The sequence below is a fragment of the Stegodyphus dumicola genome, chromosome 8 (genome assembly GCF_044657685.1).
Source record: "Stegodyphus dumicola isolate Sdum_Otavi_A_Nest chromosome 8, ASM4465768v1".
Lineage (NCBI taxonomy): Eukaryota > Metazoa > Arthropoda > Arachnida > Araneae > Eresidae > Stegodyphus > Stegodyphus dumicola.
In genome coordinates, this window is record NC_140775.1 from 23,762,905 (window position 1) to 23,782,994 (window position 20,090).

General features: G+C 33.3%; 1 long non-coding RNA gene across 2 annotated transcripts in view; it reads right to left on the minus strand.

Annotated features, from left to right (window-relative positions):
• The window catches only part of LOC118198856 (uncharacterized), a 468,506-nt gene that overhangs the window by 279,937 nt on the left and 168,479 nt on the right, over positions 1 to 20,090 (minus strand). For both annotated transcript variants that reach the window (XR_015042504.1, XR_015042503.1), the window contains exon 4: positions 58 to 167. This is a non-coding gene — a long non-coding RNA (uncharacterized LOC118198856). The remainder of the gene's footprint in view (positions 1 to 57; positions 168 to 20,090) is intronic.

Below are 20,090 nucleotides of genomic sequence, written 5' to 3' on the forward strand. Positions count from 1 at the left end.
TTTGTATGGTGAGATCGGCATATACAAAAACTTGATTTAGATACGTTTGGTACTTACCTATTATGTCGACGACCGTGAACCTATCGCCAAACAACATGATTCAGCGCCAGTTATGGATAAGCGTGGCGTAACAAACTCATAACATCTGCGCTTTCATTTGATGCAACCTGAAATTATTCTTGATCAGTCACCTTTTGTAGGGAAATTTTGTTTTACATAAATATTAATGCTAATGGTAATTTTACTTCTCCAAGGGCAAGAGCCTTTACTTCTCCAAAGGCTCTTGCCCTTGTAGAAGTAAAAGAATATGAGTTATAAAGTTTTACGCGTTACAACGAGGCTTGCCAGAAAATTTGTGGAAAATGAAACTTTGACATTTTCTTTTCTGTGACAAGATGATAAAAATATAATCACATCAGCCTTAATACTTCAAGCTTATTGTGTAGCATTATCTGTATCATATATTTTAAATGACTGCAAAGTTCAAGAAACTGTAAATACTTACCGCTTTCGTTTAAGAATAACCGAGAAGAATATTTATAGAAATAACCTACCTGATTAGATGTATTCCTCTTAAACTTTAGAGTATTGACTACGATATTGTTTTAAACTCTAAAATATTTATTAATTCGCTTTTAAGATAGAGTATAACTCCATTTCCTTTTTTCATTCTTAAAATAGTGCTGAGCTATTTTTCAAAGCAATGTTCATCATCATAAACATTCAAATTTCACAGTTTAGCATTTTATTGTAAAAAAACTTTGGACTGCAATTATCTTATTTTAAAATAAATTTAAATTTAAATTATGGAGATAAAAAATTACAATTTTTGATTAAAAATTCGTAGGTTTCTCAAACTGGTGGCTCGTAGCCACATGGAGCCCTTAAACAATTAGGTTGGGTGTAAGCGTGGTCCGTTAATACATTTCCCGTAAATTAAACAGCATTATTATGACTTAATTATTTCAACAGGAATTTGAAAGAAGGTTTATAATTTAGGCATGGAGGTTTCGTGGCTTTCCCAATTTGTAACATATATACGAGCCAAATTCCCTTAGAACGTCCTCCACGAAGGCATCCCTCCCCTAAGCAGATAGCCCTCTAGTGCTTTGCCATAATTAAATAAATCAAACCTTCACTTTCATTAAAAACAAACGTGACTTATGTCCCAAAAAACCTATAAATGAAATAATTTCTACCGTAATATAAATCAAATAAAATATATCGAAGACGCAGATGTAGATTTATATACAGATACAGATTTTAAATTTTTGTACTTGTCGGAAGATAAATACCCACAGTTACAAATTTTTTCAATAAAAATAATTGCTTTGTTGGAATCACATTTGGGTATGAACAGAATATTTATTTCCGTAGTTGAAAATGCGTAAGTTTAAAAGAAAAGAACGAGACTGACAGAGAAGCATCTACAATACGTGATAAAAGCAGTTTCTAGTAATTTTTTTCCAAGATTACAAACTTTATCAAAATCAAAATGTCATGGGGTGACGTAGTTGAAAGTTGTAGTAAGAAATAAAGACGTTTACATACAAATGTATTTATTTTTCTGTATGCGATAAAGGAAAATTTAATAAATAAAAGAAAAATAACATTTCGCCATTATTTATTCTCAAATTTTGCATCTCTTAGAAAGTTTTCGTAGTGTGTTGATGTTGTGACTAATCTCACTTCTCTGACCTAATCAGAACAAGCCCTCGAATTTTACCGTGGCAAGAATTATAAGACTGCGGCTGCCGTTGGCATCATACAAATGGCAGTTCGATTTTGCACAGTTTCGCCGCAGTTTTGAAGGAAAGCACGGCGAGTAAAGGGTCCGGGTATACTCGCTCCTTCTTCCCCTACCAGCAACCTCTTCGGAGGACTTTTGGCTCGCCGCGTACTTAGAGTACCTCTGTGCCGAACAGACAACATGCATTTACAAACATCCATGCCTTCTCTGGGATTCGAGCCTGGGACCTTCGATACGGCAATCAGTGTCGCTAACAACTTTCTCGTCTGGAGATAATTTATTTAATTTTAGTTTAATTATAATTCATTTAGTGATTTATTGAACACCTCCAAGTTATTTAATATAAATATCAGTCGGAAAATGTAATACTATTTAGCTATCAGTATATCTGAAATGCAAAGTGAAACCATCGGAAGAGTTTTACAAATACCAATCTTTAAATTCAAGACAGTAAATAAATATAAATTGGAATTTGTCCCTTTGCGTCATTAATTTTACTCTTCATGTATGAACTGAGAAATATTTAAAAAATAAAATTTAAAATTTTTGTTAAAAATTTTTTTACCCAATCAGCTGCTTTTATATCTTGCATACAGCCAGCATGCAATTTGAGTTTGAGACCGCTGCCATACCCGATCTAGAAATTTTATTTTTCATTTATGATAGTAGCATTATAGTTTTCCAATCTTCGTCGCTTCTCTAGAAACATTTCTATTTCCATTATTACAGTTTAAGGTATAATACCTTTAATCAATATATTCAACAGCACGAAAATTCAAGTAATAAATTCATTTAGCTCGTCGCGTGACTAGGAACATATGCGCTGAGAATAACCTCATAATTTAGAAATATTTATATAAATATATCGAAATTATATATTTCTTTCTCATATAGCATTCTCATTAATATATATATATATATATATATATATATATATATATATATATATTCGGCGTATTATAGTAAAAATAACTATGAAATCTTTCGTAAAATTAAAAAATAAATGTATATATGTTTTATTGCAAAAAAGATAACAATCCAAATTAGTTTATTAAGAAAAAGTATTAAAATATTCCCACGACACTTTATTACCAGATAGTTAATATGCAACCCACATAACCTCTCTCCAGAAACAGTTAACATACCAACCTATACAAACGGATATAACTAATGATTCATCAATACAATCTTTTTAGTCCCATGACTTCAAGCAAAACTGTGAATATTTAACATAAGCGATTTTTGTGCCACAAAATGTACCACTTTAAAATAATTTAAGTACCTTTTTTTTATAAATAATACATTAAAGATACGTCATCTATTATGTTAAATTAGAAAATAAATGTATTCCTCTGAAACTTAACTTTAACGCTAATTTATTGTCCTTCCGTTCATGCATCATTTTAACAACAGAACCTGGTTTTTTGCAAATATTTTAAAACCTGCTAAATATTTCTGTCATATTTTATAAAAAAATAGTTTATGAAGCATTTTTATGACCTTACTTTTAAAGATAAGAAGTGGGCTTATTTGTCACAGACACTGCATTTGTTATTCAGCATTAACACCTGTTCCCCACCGTAGCTAATGCGGTGTTTAGCGATGTCAGCTGCTATATCGTATGCCCCTTTTCGACTCCTGGAGAAAGCATGCATATTTCTAAATGCGTAATATCTTTGCGACATTAGGACACTTAAAATCTGTCGCTCAGAAAGTCTTTTCGAGAGGTTCTTGAATAGGGGATCCTTGAATGCGTGATTTTGGGTGATCATTTTCAAAATTGGGATGCAGCTAGACAAACTGGTTTTATTATAAAGTGCCCGCAGCCTTGGCAAACAATAGGCGTTTCTTGGATAAGCTAGAATATCATAGACCTCATAAAAATCATCAGATCAAAAGAACCAATAGCAACAAGAGTTCTTGTTTATCGAACTTCTTGTCTTACATACTTGCCGCAGTCTCTCTCTCTCTCTCTCTCTCTCTTTTTTTTTTTTTAAGTTTCCATTTCGTGTTTGTTGAAAATGTCAAAGAAAAGGCGCACTGAACGTTGATCTTCGAAAAGATTTTAAATTCAACAAAATGGATAAAGTATGCAGTAAGGAAGCACAAATAGTATTTTCAGTATTATTTCCCTTTCATTACTGCTCATATATTCTGAAAGATCAAAATATATGATAAGGTTAGGTTATATGAATACAGCAAAGCACTTAAGTACCATCCGCCTAAGAGGAGAGACGTTTTCGTGGAAGACTTTCAGAGAAACTGGCTCGCAGTCACGCTATACATGGGAAAAACCACGAAAGCTCACCCTTACATAGGTTGAAAATGCAAGAAAAATGTGTGAAATATGATATAAATAATATTTTAGATGATTTTAAGGAAGTTTTTCTTTAATGTGCAGCATACTTAAATACATACTCTGAAAAATAGACATCATGTGAGCACAAAAGACATGCAGTCTCTCTTTACATAAAAATGAGAATTTTATGTTTAAGTTAAGTTTTAAGTTAAAAATTATGAGCTTTTTTTATTATTTTCATGCTGTTTATTAAATCCCATTGTGACCTTCTATCTCTTTTTTTTTTTTTTTTTTTTCGGGAGGGGGTTGTTATATTATTCAATATGAAAGAAAAGAACCAAAGCTTTTAATGCTTTGGTTTACCCAATGTTAAACCAAATGTTTCAGATGGTTCACCCAATGTAAACTAAATGTTTCAGATGGTTTAACCAGTATTTCGGTTGGTTTACCCAATGTTTCGGGAATAAATTTGAGCGTCCTTTTCTGTTCAGCTAAAAGAATATATATGCCTTTGACGGGTTACTAGAAGATTGAAATTTTTTTCAAACTCTGCTTTAAAGTCCATCCATTGTAATAGTCCATTATAATTAACTAATTAAATTATCATACACAATTTGAATTACATAGCATAAACTGCTCCTAAATCATGATATCATATGATCCAAAATGGGTATTAAGACTGATCCTAAACTTTCTGACGCATAGTTTCTTGCAAAAAATATCATGCATGCGATTCAAGCCGGAAGAGATAGGGAAGTCCTTGGGGTGAGGATCACAAAATAGGCCTATTTATCTGTCTGGATTCTGGGCACCTCCCTCGCTACCTTAATAATTATTTTAAGTCTAGACTGAGGAGAATCATCAAGCGTCTTCAGGCCGATTGCAATTCCATTTTTTGTGTCTCGATCATCTGAAATGCTTCCGGCGAAATCTAGGACGGAATAAATCTACATTGTTATGAAAAGGGTTGAGATTCAAAAACCGATTAAATCATAATCGATTAGTTGCGGCAATAAGAATGAATATGTCAATCTGAAATGCCAATGAAGATGCGATAACGTTTCTAAGAATAAGTAACTCTGTCCTTCTGTAGATGGCAAAATAAACTGAAAAGTTAATTAACTTTAAGCGATTATATCTTAAATCATAACCACCAGATTTTTGGGCATGTACCATTTTTAATGTTATAAGATATTTCTCCCACCTTCTTCGCATGCCTTCGTGGTGTGGTGGTCTGCACTCTGGGCGCTTATTCCAGAGGTCCACGGTTCGATTCCGGGCGAAGGCGTTGCATATTTTTCATATTTCCTGCTTCCAAAATACCCAATGTCTCTGCAGGGTACTAAAAGGGGAGTGGATGATGACTCTTCTCACACAGAATTCGGCGATGGGGTCCCCTAGAAACCCAGTCGCCGTTTAAAAGGGGGAGTATATAAGGTATTTCTCCCACCTTCTTGGAATGCCTTCGTGGTATGGTGGTCTGCACGTTTTGCGCGTATTCCAGAGGTCCGCGGTACGATTCCCGGCAAAGGCGTTGAATATTTTTCATTTTTCCTGCTTTCAAAATACCTAATGTTTCTACAATGTTACGTTTACAGTAAACCCTTACCGAATGTGGGGGCTAGGTTATTAATATATAATACACTGCGCATACAGCAAAATCACATTCTGCAAAATTAACTTTCTATGGGTAATTAAGCGATTATGTATTATTGAAACAAACCTAAGTATCCTTGTATCCGAAAGGAAAAAAATTGAAATGTATGTTAATTGAAATGATTTTTATTATTGTTTAATAAGTACGTGATAAAATTATTTTTAAAACCGCTGGTGACTTTTGCTTGGGGCATTGACTGACAAAACTCTTTAAAATGTTTCGCGGTAAGGAGCGCAGAGTTTTTCAGTGCCTCTCATAAAATATCTTCTGTTGTCTTTATTTGAGTCAAGCTCCACTGCAAAATCAGGACAGTTCCTGTGCCCATTTAACTTCTTGTAAATTAAAGGCATTTTATCTTCTTCATTATGTTGGCTTCACTACGCGCTAGTGTTATAAAATCATCTAGTTCTTCATTTGTCATTTCTAGATTAATTCATTGATTTCCATTTCTTCCAGATCTGAAAATCCTTTACGGGCAATTTCTTTTGGAATTTGCACGATTTTTATGACTTGTCCGATCTAAGCTAATATCCGCAAGTATTCAGTGTTGGTCAATGAACATTGAACCGCGGATAAATAAAATTCTAGCGTTAGACAAATTAAATTCCGATCAAAGCTGATACCAGCAAGCATTCATTCATTGTTGGTGAATGAACATTGAACCGCGGAGAAATGTAATTTTAGCGTTGGACAAATTAAACTGAAACAAAGCGAAATCCACGTTCGGCAAGGTTTACTGTAATTTACATCGAAACTCAAGGAACACTGATAATAATAAGCTTAGTAATCTAAGGTTTTTAAGAACAGATATATGTCTATCTAAATATGTGTAACAACTTGGAGTCTATATAACAAGTCCTATATCTGTCAAGAGAAAAAAACTGAATAATTGTAACATTTTTCAAACTTCAATTTTGCTGCCATGCATTATCTAATACACAAGAGTAGAACTTCATAATTCAATAGATTCTTTACAGGTTAATAAAATCATATTCATAATAAATATATAGTATTATTCTGCGAGAACTTCCTTATTTTCTTCATTCTGTTCCTTCTTGGGAAAGATGTTTTAACGTTGTAACTCTTGTCGAAACTTCCTCTGACTGTTTTGCGTAAATTGGACTGAATTTCTTTGATACAGCGCTCAGTTTCCTCCTATAAGAAATGGGTGGTAGTGGACTTGTTGGCATAAACTACTTAGATTTGTAAGTTGCCACAAACCTTAGACTAAACTAAACAACCCAATAAAAAAGTCCAATGGCGTTAAATCGTATGATCTGGGCTGCCAAAACTGAGCTTCAAAACGGGAAATTATATGACCAGGATATGACTCATACAGTAATTGAATTGTTTGACAAGTTTTGAATAGCAAATACTTAAAATTGGCTAAAACCTGCTTCCATTAGATAAGGGGGAAAATGTCAATATTTGTTGGTTCGACAACAGCTTTTATTTTGAGATGTTTCTCTTAGATTGCTTTTAAATTCTAAACCTTACCATGTCCATGTATTTTGAATAATATTTGTACCAGAGCATCCTTCTTCAATCGAATCAACTCTTCTTGCATCATAATATCAAGATCAGGTATATCGTAGTTCAACGATATACCTGATCTTCCAGTGATTCATAGAATTTCCAACAGAAAAATTTTATTGAGATTTTAGGCAGTCAGGTACAAAACCGCTGCCCAGGGTATTCTCTCAGGGAGCTAAAACGAATGTGCCAAGGTTGCACTCCTGACGTAAGTAGTTAGTATGTTCTGTTAGTAAGCGAAAGACCCGTGGTTTGGATCTCGACTAAGGGTACATTTAATATTTCATGTAATATAAGGAATTGTCGCATCCCCCGTGCATTCTCTCGCTCTGTAAATAGTTAATATGTCCAACTAACATGGGGAACATTTTCTGCGACTCATATTTCATGTTTCTTGCTATAAAAGTATTTAACGAGTCTTAGCAAGGACAGGATAGAAACACGAGATTTAAATTTTTGGACTAATTAAAGTGTTTACAATCATCTGGTTTAATAAATAAAGGAGAAGAGTTTATATTAAAGATAGTTGCAGGACTATGTCAGGTTTAATTTTTAGTGCACTGTTGTTGGGCAAAAACTGTATGTAGCGAAGTTCCTTAACAGCCGGCACAAGACAATCCTTAGTTTATTTTATAGAAATCGTACAAATAGGACATGTATCTCATACAAATCGTACAAACAAGCCGCGTATGTCATACAAATCATACAAATAGGTCATAAATCTCATAGAAATTGTACAAATAGGACATAAATCTCATAGCATGATTGAGCATGGCATCTCAAAGCATGAATGAAAATAATAATAAGCTATTAAATTACTTTTCTTTTATTAAACATGCCTTCTCTCCTCTTTCTGCTTATATTCCTCTAAAATATCGGTTTGTTCCTATACTATTTCTTCTTGAAGTAGAAATTTGGTAGTTCTTAAGAAATTAAATACCTAATAAAATTCATCCTTTTACTTGGCATATTTAAAACTAAAACATCCTGTGTATGTGATGAATGATAATTAGGTCCTGAATTTGAATAACATGAATTGTAACAAATTATATTTAGATCCGGAATAGAATTATCTTTTAAGTAATGAATAACATTAGATCCTGTATATGAATAACATGAACAACACTTTAGTTAAGTCGTGAATATAAGTATAATAAATTATATTTAGATCTGAAAAAAATTACATTGATTCATACATTTTTTTTTCCAATAGTTGTGAATAAATCGCATTTTTCGTTAAGGAGAAATTATGAACCAAGACTTATGAACACTAACGAATCGTTTTAACATAATTTCTAAAAGAAAATAAAATGTAAATTCTGTACCAAATCGAATAATGACCAAGTAAGAAATTTAAATTGAAATGACCAAGCGAAGTACCAATGTCCGGTCCAACGTTCAACCCTTGTTTTCAATCCCATGATCTGTCTAGAAAAAATTTTTCGATGTCCTGTTATTGATGTTAACTTGTTGAGCTCACAGAAAGCGGTTTTTTTTTCTTTTTTTTAACCAGTTCAATAAGCTCTTTCAGATTTTTTTTACTATAATCATTTTCGTAAACATTACTTGTGAAGGTAAACGTATAAGGTATTACTCCCGCCTTCTTGGCATGCCTTCCTGGTGTGGTGGTCTGCACGCTGGGCGCGTATTTCAGAGGTCCGCTGTTCGATTCCCGGCAAAGGCATTGCTCATTTTTCACTTCTCCTGCTTCCAAAAATATACCTAATGTCTCTACAGTGGCACCCGAACTAAAAGGGTGGTGAATGATGATTCTCCACACCCAGGACTTGGCGACTGGTTCCCCTAAAAACCCCAGTCGTCCTTTAAAAAGGGGGAGTATATAAGGTATTTCTCCCGCCTTCTTGGTATTGGCTGCGTGGTGTGGTGGTCTGCACGCTGGGCGCGAATTCCAGAGGTCCGTGGTTCGATTCCCGACGAAGGCGTTGCTCATTTTTCATCTTTCCTGCTTCCAAAATACCTAATGTCTCTACAAACGTTGATGAGTTGAGTACGTCCACGCCACACACACTTTTTCTTTCTCCCCTTCTTGCCATTTTTTCCCCTTCTCTTTTCTGAATCCTATTAACCAAGATGCTGATGTCACTGCTAATGATGGCAATAACATATAAAGTAACACTAAATGATAACTAAAGTAAGCAACCCGTGCCTTAAAGCTTATTCATTCCTAAGTTTTAAAACTGACATGGAAACAGTTTGAAGAATGCAAATCGTAAAATTAGATCATAATAATAAAGTTTATAAATCTTATTAATTGCATTATTGAAATCTTAAAATTCGCGATTTCAAATATGTGACAGCAACATCTTACCTGTTTTCAAAAATAGAAGTCTTAAAGAACTTAAAATTACATTTTAAATTGCTTTACAGATCATCGCTATCCTCAGCTTCAAAACAAAAATTATTTAAATTTAACATTTTGATATTTTCCAATGTTTTCTAATATTGGGTTTGTACTTATTTTCTTAACAGGTTGTATAAACTGAGAATAACACCAGAAGAGAGGAAAAAATTAGCCATAAATTTGGAACCTTTTTTTACAACTCCAAAGATGTAACAACTTTTATGCTAAGCGATGTTGTTGGGATTTACTCCGGATTACTCGTCTTCTGGCTCCGTTCATCAATTTACATCCCAAACATAAATAGTGTAGAGAATATAAAAAAAAAAGTGTGGCAACATTTAACACTCTGTAAACATGATCTCTAGTATGCCAACTGCCTGCACGACACGAATATGCTTTTCTCTTCGCCTTTTCTAATATAAGACACTAAATATTACGTTTCCTCTTGCATTCAAAAATCAAATCACAATTAAAAAATGGCTCGAAAGTTTAGTGGGATATAAAATCCGAGATGCTTTTTTAACAGTGCCCCGTCTTAAAGGTGCTGACGGTTCTATACAAGTTGGCCACTGTTCAAAAAACAGGTGAACAGGTAAGAGCAGGTCCGGTCGGCTTACATAGACTAATTGGGCGTTGTTCGGATTCCGCAATTGTTTAGAGCAGCACTCCTTGGTGCCTTACAAGGGCCGCATCGGGAGTTTGTTGTATTTACATTTTACATAGCCATTGGTATGAGTACTTAATAAATGCAAATGGACAGCTAACCCAACATAATGCATTAATTACAATAACAACAAATTAAACACATAACACAAATTATAAGAAATGGCTGATCATTATTCAAAGAACAATACAAAACTACTCAAATGACTTCATAACAAAAATTACTGTTGCAGTACATTAAACATAGAATACAGAATGCCCATATCCATTGGATACAATATGCTAAATTCAATATATATATTACTCATTAAATACATTTTACCTTGCCCGTCACACATTATAATAAGGGCAGTAGATCTCTGTATATTTCATACTTTGTATATTACACTGTACTGGCTCAACGCGGCATACATATGATGCATATAATATTAAGAACAATACTGTTGAATACTAGTTAAGAAAGAGGCCCAACCGGGATAGTGGTTAGCGACGCTGAATGCCGTGCCGAAGGGCCCGGGTTCGAATACCAGAGAAGGCGTGGATGCTAGTAAATGTGTAGAGTCTGTGCGCCATGTGGGCGCTCTAAATATGCGGCCAGCCGAAACGCCTTTCGAGAGGTTGGTGGCAGGGTAAGAGGGGTGGGATTCGCTAGCTTGCTTTTATTATTTTGGCCTTGCATTGCCGCAAGACTGGAGGCTGACTCCCTAAATATCACTGCACTGTCGTTTCTCAGATTGGTAGCTAGTTTGATGGCTGCTTCCAGTGCTGTCTATTCAACTTGAAAGACCGTGTTATTGATATTCAGTCGTCTAGTCCAAGTATTTAGTAGCTGATTGTTTTGTTTGGCACAGTAAGCACTTCCGGTCCCTAATTCCGTGCGTGAGCCGTCCGTATGTATTACAGTTTTTTTTGTATAAGACAGGTTTATATATAATAAATTGGTTATGCCATTAAAAACAAGGTTGCTCTATTTACTAATTCAATGAAAAGAACAACTTCTCTCACTTGGGGCATTCCCCCACACTACTTGATATTGTGGAATAAAGTCGAAACACAGAAAGAGTTATACTTTACGCAGCTTCAGTTTACGGGCAACATCTTACAACACATATGAGGAAACAGCTGATAGGGATGCAAATAACCGAATTACTTTTAATATGTAGAGCATATCGAACTTCACCAACTTCAGCTCTTCAAGTATTAGCGGAATTCCTCCATTGGATCTTACAGTGGAAAGGGAAGAAACAATCACAAGAATCACGAGGCCACAATGTAACGCAAAGCTTTGGGATGATAAGTTTTTCAGCGCGGATTTTGAGCCGCATAACCATGTCATACTGGGACATCCTGCACACATAGATCTGACAAAGAATATTTCTATGACCTACAAACCTCTCTCACACAACAAAACTGTAATATATACGGACGGCTCACGTATGGAATTAGAGACCGAAAGTGCTTACTGTGCCGTACAAAACATTCAGCTACTAAATACTTGGACTAGCAGAGCATGCCGGTTGGGACTAAACTCTTTCTTTTCTTGGTCAAACTTGTTACCTATATTTTTTATCAGAAAAGCTGTTGTAGAATTCTGAAAGAGTATTATTTTAGTGTATCTGTATAATATATTCTTAATAATGTTTATAATACTGGGATTGTGTCAACTTGTAGAGACATTATGTATTTTTAGAAGTAGGAGGGATGAAAAATATTCAACCGCCTTCACCAGGAATCGAACCACGGACCTCTGGAATACACGCCAGCGTGCAGAACCACTACACCACGAAGGCACGCTAAACGCTAGGAGTGTGTGAGAAATATTTTATAAACTGAATAGTATCATTGTATTTTTGACTCCCTAGTTTTTGTCCCCATAAAAAAGTACATCTAGTGTTATTAATCTAATACATTTAGTTGATCAATCTAGATATTTTATATTTTATTTGATTCCCTAGTTTCCAATATATATATATATATATATATATATATATTAATATTACGTCTAATTTATAACTATCAATTATTTTGTACTATATTTAATTATTGGGTTCATAGCTTCTTTGTGTTCCTTGTGCATATTGTGTCTATGTAATCAGTAGCATATCTGTTGTATTTTAAGGAATATATAGTAATATATTTTCCTTATTTTTTCCCGTTTGTTTGTTTGTTTGTTTTGTTTTAAAGAAAGTAGAAAGTAGATGTTGTCCTCTACAAGTCCTATAGGCAAATTTATTATTCTCTGTTCAAAGATTATGTAACTTCTAATGTTATGTAGCTATAGTTTTATAATAAGTGCATTTACTTTGGTCATTTGAATATGCTGATTTTAATTGATTCTGTTGCAACTATTAGTTAACATAAGAGTCTGAATTTGATATTTAATTCATAACGGGATCTATTAACCTTGTGCAACTGTAAATTTTATATTTAATTAATAATGTGCTCTGTTAACCTTTTGCGGGATAACGGGATCTATTAACCCTGTGCAATTGTAAAGTTTGTATTTAATTAATAATGTGCTCTGTTAACCCTTTTGCAAAGTAACCTTCAGAAACTGTTTAGTAAAATGAATCTTTAGCAATTTCCAACAAACAGGGAATTTAACTGCTAAGTAAGTCATAACAAATAGCTGTATTTAACATCCTAGCATCTAAAATGTATAGTACTATATGTAGAAATATCTGTGTAAAACTGTATGTATATGTGGCACTGTAACCTTTTGGAGAATTGTGAAAAACGCCATCCTGCTTGCTAGCTGGACGGATCACCACGGATAGCAGATATTAAATGGCATCTGCCAACATGCTAATTACACCGAGAGACTCGTTAAGTCCTAGGGTCAGTGGTTATATTGGTAGTGTTTCCGGGGAGTGCTCTCCATTAAAATTGGGAGCGGAACTGGGCAAAGTCGTATTGTACCTGTATGATGCCCAAGGCTCTTGCCAACGACAGGCGCAATATTGACTCTTTTGCCACGATAAATTTCATGGGATTGCTCTGACGTCAGAAACCTGACCTGATGTTACTGTCAACCGAGTGGGATAACTCACAACCACAACACCACTAATTAGGATTACTGTTCATTTACCTAGGATGTAGATTATAAAGCGCTGCACTCAGAGTGTGAGCAGAAATATTTTCTACACTACATATGCTATTCACTATATGTCTTTTCCATTACATTTATTGTGTGCCTTCTTTACAGTCAATACTACAACCAGTGTGTATCAGTACTTTCAAAAAGACAGAAATGTTCTTAAGAATGTGCCAGAATAAAGATATTTCTTAAAAAGATCAGTTTTTAGCTCATAAAAGTCAGGCTTTATAAAAGTGTGGGCAACGATATGCCAGGGCACTGCTATGTAAGTAGAATTTTCTATTACTTTGTTAATTAGAGAATCAAACTCTCGGTACTTATATGACGCGGCACTATTTCGAAACGATCTGTATACAAGGTTCGAATGTCAGTATGGTTGTGCTTTATCAGTTATTGAATTGATTGTTTGAATAACAGAAACCAGCTGTCTATCAAAATACTACTGTAATGACAAAATCATTACATTCTCAATATCCGCTATTGTTCGACCTTCGCTTATCGAATGAGTAGCTCGTGAATCATACTAATCAGCAAAATTTATCTTCTAGCATTACACGAAGTAAAATACAGGACACGTGTTAACGGTGCCCTTCACAAAGATCCTAACGCTCACTTGAAAATCGGGCACTGTTCAAAAAGACAGAAAGCTTAACAAGACAATAACGGCATAAAGATGTTCATATCCTTATGAAGTTCATTTTCTAGCTTGTGAAAAACAACCTTCATAATTGGGCTGAAAGCTTTATTTTGGGGCATTCCTATGTAAATATAATTTTCATTTACTCTGTTAACCAGAGTATAAAATTGTTGCCAGTTTTAAACTGCCAATTTTATCAATCGGCACCGTTCTGAAGTAGTCTCTGAACAAGGCTTGAACTTATCTTCAGGTTGTGTTTTTATCTGCTGATTTGATTGCCAGAAGAGATGAAATTAGCTGCCTGTCAAAATAATATTATAAAATCATTAGATTTTCTATATCCGTTATTATTTCACATGCAGTCTTATCGAATGTAAAGCTTATGAGTTTATATGGAACAAGCAGAATTTATCTTCTAGTGTTACATGAACAACAAATATAAAAAATCCTAATTTCCATAATCACGACCGATGTAGATATGAAAACTTACTGAAAGATGCAGAATTACATTTCTTTTTTGATGGCTTATAATCTTTTTCTTTCTAAGAATAAATAGTGTTAGTTTCTTGTAACTGCTCCTATACAGGTATAGAAGAGAGGTCAAAGATTTAATAAGTAAAATTTTGCATAAATTATGTTCATTGATTAATATTGAAGCAAAATGCAAATATCGTTCTTGAATATTTACACAAATGAGGAAATATATACTTAGATTCCATGCACAAAGCTCTTAATATCAGAACTGTTAAAAGATTTTCTTAAAGTATTATTTATTATTTATTTATTCGTTAACCGAAGATTTTACTTCTTTCTGAGTAACAGGATTATAGCTGAGTTTTTTTTATTTTAGTGCTGGTGATTACCTTTTACAATGACCTCTCTTTTTTATTAGTTATCTCAAATATTCAAAACTTGAAGGATTAAAAATGTTTAATATTTGATATTTTTGCACAGAACAATACTGATATTTATATTTGATAATTTTACGCAAAACAAATGTCTATTGCATTTATAACAATTTAATGTTTTATGTTTTATCGAGACATTTGTTATTTACGCAGAACTTCTTATAACATTAAATATATTTCTGCGTAATCACATAGCATTGTTATTTGCACAGAACTATTTATAACAATTTGACGTTCGATAATTTTACGCAGAACAAATGTCTCCATGGCATTTTTAACAATTTAATATTTGATAGTTTTGCGCAGAACTATACATATTATTTGTTATTTACGTAGAACTACATGTAACATTAAATACAGTTCTGCGTAATGACGTATCACTGTTATTTGCACAGAACATTTATAACAATTTAATATTCAATAATTTTATTCAGAACAAAAGTCTCTATCGCATTTTTAACAATTTAATATTTGATAGTTTTACTCAGATTTATACGTATTATTATTATTTATTATTTATTATTTACGCATTTTTTGTTTTTTACATAACATTAAATGTATTTCCGCGTATTCACATAGTATTGTTATTTGCATAGAATTATTTACAACAGTTTGATGTTCGATAGTTTTACGCAGAACAAATGTCTCCATCGCATTTATAAAGATTTAATATTTGATAGTTTTACCCAGAACTATACATATTATTTGTTATTTACGTATATAACATTAACTATAGTTATGCGTAATGAAATAGAACTGTTATTTGCACAGAACTATTTATAACAATTTGACGTTCGATAATTTTGCGCAGAGCAACCGTCTCCATCACATTTATAACAATTTAATATTTGATAATTTTACGCAGAACTATACATATTATTAGCATTTGTTATTTACCCTGAATTACCCTGAACTATGTGTAACATTAAATATAGTTCTGCGTAATGATATTCTGCTTTCTTTCACATACGTAAAATCAAATTAACAGTTGATGTATTGAAACTAGGTTTATCATATTTTCAAACAAATGTATTTAATTGTCAAAAAAGGCTCACAATTTGTAAGTTATGCAACATCGCATGACCAAAAAATAACTTATCATGGACAACGAAAAGAAAAGGTAAAGCAAAGCATTCGATCAACAAAATAATATTCAAAATATTGAAGAGTAGGTTGCGTATAATTTGTAGCAGATTTTTTATTATGAAATCGTAGTTGATAACACGTTGTGGTATCAAGTATTGTATTTTCTATTAAGGTTCTAAAATGAATAATCTTAGTTGATAATACCAGCCTATTATTAAAAACATTGCTATGGTTTCATTGGCTTCTTTGTTTCTTGTACAAATGATAATTATTTCTTCTCTTTTTAATTATGTATAATTAATATTATAATTATTTATAATTAGTTATTTACACCTATTCGTAATTAATATTATTAATCATTGATATTTATTAATATTTTTTATTATTAATTTCTTTTGCTTTAGCTTGTACAGCCACTCCTTTAAAATCGCAGACTTTTTTCAATGCAAGACATAGTTTCGAGCGTAATTACGGGCCCAAGACTTCACGGGCCAATCGCGACCGAATGGTAATCTTAATTATAGGTTACTGTTTGAGTAAAACAACTAGCTACTAATTATGATTATTGACGCTAAAATGTACGTAGAAATGCATCTTTCCTTCGAAAGTCCTCCATGAAGGAATCTCTCTTCTTAGGCAGATAGTCCTTGCGTGCTTTACCGTATTTAAATAACCTAACCCGGTGGCATTTAAACTTCAATGCGACCGCATAAAAATTCAAACCCCCCCCCCCCAAAAAAAAAAATTTCGCCATCATAGTCAGAGAGTCGACTCTTAGGTATGTTTATATATACACCAGCTTCTCTCAGATACACGACTCTTATATATATATATATATATATGAGTCGTGTATCTGAGAGAATCTGGTGTATAAATATATATGAGTCGTGTATCTGAGATAATCTGGTGTATAATCCGAGTTATATATGTATAAAACTCAGATTTTGTTTTAGGACTTTAATCCACCTTGCAGTCCCAGAATAAATTTTTTGGACACCAAATGGTGTCGCCACCCATAATTTGAATACCACTGACCTAACGTAAAGAAATAATGTAGCGAATATAAAAAATTATATGGCAATACCTTACACAGTATCAGGAGTTCTAAAGGTATGCTGCATTTAAATATTTCGCCATTTTGAATTTTGCTGTTTAATTTTATGGGGTATGAGTGCGAAGAAAGCGATCTTTAATAAATAGAATTAAAAAGAAACAAAAATTAACAATACAAATACACAAAAAGTTGTGTAAGTCATCTAACGAAGAAACCGAAACGTTGATATGAGGAAATGAGAAATAATTAATATTGAAAAATAGTGCACTCTACCAAAAATTCTAAAAATATACTAATTTAATTTTTTTTTGTAATATTACTATTGAATTGTATGACGAACTGCGAAGAAATTATTTTAATAATAAAGTTATAAAGACAAAAAAGTTGTGTAATAATAAAGTTAAAAAAAATTTTATGTAAGTAAAAATACGTCCAAGAGCTGAATGATAAATTGCAAACTCAAAGTCTAAAAAACCTAAACGCAACCTCTGGTGCAACGTTAAAGTCTATTTTATTATATAACTATTATTTCAAAATTTTAATACACAAAAACGCAGGGCATCGTATTTTGAGTTTAGCCCCGAATAACCTATTTTATGCCACGGTTTCCGATTTTATGTTGACAAAAATGACATAATACCATTGACATTTATAGCTGTTATGTTTGTCTCCAAAACAATAATACACATACAGTCAGGTTAACTGATAGAGATTATTGGAAAGTGAAAGCTGCGTCCTTGGACCTTGGAAATAAATAATACTCTCCACATTTTTCCGAACGTTTTCTACATTATCGGGAAAATACTGCGATAGCTGATGTAGTGAAAATTCAAGGTCGGTAGGAGTCTATCGATATCGATGCTTCTTAGTCATATGGGTACTTCAAGTGAAATTCTAAATCTAGTTTCTTTGTGAAAACTAGACACTCAGATATAACTTCTGGTTTTTTTTAATGTCCAAATTATTAGCCCAAAAGGGGCTTATAAAGAGGGGGTTAGACATAGTTTGTTCACTATAAAGGGCGTATCACTTTTCCAACTGTTGCCACCAAATATTATCACCCTGTATTATTTTTACAGAAATATAATAAATGAAGATCTGCGTGTATGTATGTAGGTTCCTCGCACTGTGAAAAAACCACGGTACGTATAGCTATCAAATTTAGAATGAGGTAGTCCTGCAGGAATATATTGTTAATAAGCTCACTATACTTGACTGAACATTAAAGCAACTTCAAAATTGGAAGCTCAGCGAAAGAACAGGTACCCTAAGCCAGTAATTTCAAATTGACGGCCGGCGGACCACATGTGGCTTTCGAAGCAATTTTATGGGTCACGAGAATTCATTTTAATTATGTCTTTGCTGCAAATACGACGTTTCAAAAGTTTCAAGATTTTTGTTATTTGAAGTCCGAGCTTACGTTATTTTCGTTACCATTAAAAGCGAACATGAAAATGGATTAAAAATCTATAAATTGAGCGAATTAATTTACAGTGTAAAATAAATCTTATCCAAAGATTTTCAAGGTACAGATTTTTATTAACTTTTATTCGTACATGTCAAGCAATAAAAACACCCAATTAGAAACTTTTTGTACTAAGAATAATCACTTTGGCTGGGTTTGGTTTGGTTTATCTGAGTGTGGCAAAACATTCAAGGGCCATCTGCCTAAGGAGAGTGATGTCTTGAGGGAGGAGTTTATAAGGTATTTCCTCCCTCCTTTCTGCATGCTTTGTGGTGTAGCAGTAGCACACTCGGCGCGTATTCGAGAGTTCCAGGTTCGAGTCCTGGCGAGGGCATTGCACATTTTTCATATCTCCTGCTTCAGAATAACCTAATCATTCTGCAGTTGTTCCCGAACTAAAAGGTGTAGATGAAGAATCTTCATCACCAGGATTTGCGATTGGATAATAATCCCCAGCCGCCCTTTAAAAGGGAGAGTATATAAGGTATTTTCTCCTTCCTTTCTGCAGGACTTCGTGATGTAACGGTAGCATGCTCGGCTCGTATTTCAGAGGTCCAGATTCGAGTCCTGGCGAGGGCATTGTTTATTTTTCGTGTTTCCTACTTCAAATATCCTAATGATTCTACAAGTTTTTAAGAAAACCTAGCTTGCTTACACGTTGCACATGGGTAAAACCACGAAAACGTCCATTCAGCCAGCACCTCCTCCAAGATTCAAATCCCGGTCCAAACTATCAGTGTTCAGCTATTTTCCCACTGCACTATTTTCTCACAGCACATTTGGTTGCTGGTGGGCCGCTTTGTTTGGGAATACATTTATATGTTAATATCTTTTTTAGGCAGTGGGAAATTAATAAGAAAATAACTCAATTGACCGATGAATGTATAAAATCCGTTATGAAAGCAATTTCTAGTAATTCCTCTCTAAGGTACAAATTTTATCAGAATCGAAACACCATCAAATGTTAAGCTAAATGAGAAAGTTTAAAATTATTTAAATACAAACATAGATATTTTTGTCATAAGTTAAAGAAAAATTTAACAGTTCTGACTAAGTACTTGTTAATAACTCTTGAGAATACCATTTGGAAATTTTGTCTCATTTGGAAAATTTTGTCTGAAAAATTCAGAAATTTTCCTAATTTGTTTATTTTTAGTTTAAAGTAAATTATTAATATAATGATTAACTATGTTAATATAATGATTAACATGTTACTATGATTTGAAATAATTGTCAGTCTAAAAAATTAATATTTAGCTCCTCAATATATTTGAATTCTAAAGCGTTAAATAGGTTCAAATCTCGGCGAACGGGCTGGTTGCATAGGTGTTTTTGTGGTTTTCTCCATGTGTAACGTGTACACGAACCAAATTCTCTTACCAAGTCCTCCCCTTAGGCAAATAACCTTCGTGTGCTTTCCCATAATTAAATAAACCAAAGCGTTAATAGGAAAAATATCATGCAAGTACCAAATTTGAGATTTCATATCGAAAATAATTATAAATTTGAATTTTTTTTCATTGCGATATTTTTATTGTTGTTTACATACATCTTGGTAAATATTTAGTAAGAGAAATTT